The 1358-nt window shown below is 37.8% G+C and overlaps 1 protein-coding gene across 1 annotated transcript in view; it reads right to left on the reverse strand.

The window, feature by feature from the left end:
- Window positions 1–343: 343 nt before the first annotated feature.
- The window catches only part of grk3 (G protein-coupled receptor kinase 3), a 105684-nt gene continuing 104669 nt past the window's right edge, over window positions 344–1358 (reverse strand). Inside the window, exon 21 of the mRNA XM_083642340.1 lies at window positions 344–1358. This exon is cut by the window's right edge and continues 2900 nt beyond it. The gene's annotated coding sequence lies outside the window, so the exon portion shown is untranslated.

Genomic DNA, 1358 nt, shown 5'->3' on the forward strand with positions numbered 1-1358 from the left:
CTCTCTCCACCTACAATAGTCATGGATTCCGGGGCAAAAGCTCATGTATTACTGGACTGTGGCTCTATATGGACTAAATTAGTGGTGCTTGATATGAATAATGGCATCTAGAAGTAGACATAATGTGGTAGCTGGCTGTATATATATATACATACATATACATATATATACATATATATATATACATATACATATACATATATACATACACACACATACATACACACACATACATATATATATATACATACATATACACATACACATACATACATCATATGTGGTAGCTGGCTGTATGGTTTCACAACATTTCATTCAAATTAAGCAACATGTGACAGGAAGCAACACGGAAAAAGGATTTTTATTCATGAACTGTTTATACAAGCAGTCCAACACATAAGTTCCTACCTGTCTTGAAAGCAAAAACAAAACAAAAAATCATCGAAACAAAATAAAATTTTAATAACAATAATCATTGAATAATATTATCAATAATATATCAGTATCATCATACCCTTAATGGTAATAATAACAACCCAAAGCCAGTAGTATTTGTGTTTGTTTGTGGCATATGAAAAAAAAAAAAAAACACGTTTTGGGGTGGGTGTAAACCGGAGGATTTCTACAGCGAGATCTCAGGGTGAGCTCATAGACGTGGGGGAGGGGGGCGGGGAGCGCTCCCCGAACACGCAATAAATATGACAGAGCAGAGAGTCCGGTATTCAAACAAAAATAATCATCTGTAACTCGCAGGTACAATATCTAAAGTCTTTTATGTGCAAGATTCGAGCTGAAGTCTTCACCACAAACAAATATACTCACATCGAAAAACCCTAACCTCCCCCGAACAATTTTCTTTTGTTTTTTTTCTACATTAAATCTTTTAAATAAACCTAGAGCATTTTTCTCATTTCATATACACATATATTTATATATACTTCTTAGATTTTTTTTTTTCCTATACGCCATCCTTTTTTAATCGTCTCGTGTCGAGCGTGTGTTTTAGCGGAGAATCCGTGTGACAAAAAAATAAAAAATTAAAGTTAACATCTCCACCGAATGGACATACAGAGCGGTAACGAAGCACACGTGTAGTCACGCACTCGCATCTCTCACACACACACACACACACACACACACACACACACACAGACAGTGTGAGAAGTCTATTAGGAACAATTGGAGAGGCGGAGTCAGAGCCACACATGCCTCCATCCTCGAGCTCTCCAAAACATTTGGTCACAGTTTTTCTACCCTTCAAAGACACACACCATCCTCTGAGCCTTCAGGCCTGTGTGTGTGTGAGAGAGAGAGAGAGTGTGTGAGTGTGGCGGCTGCAGCCACAACGTCCGGTGGTG

Source organism: Poromitra crassiceps, assembly GCF_964638095.1.
Source record: "Poromitra crassiceps genome assembly, chromosome: 8".
In the NCBI taxonomy this organism is placed as follows: Eukaryota; Metazoa; Chordata; class Actinopteri; order Beryciformes; family Melamphaidae; genus Poromitra; species Poromitra crassiceps.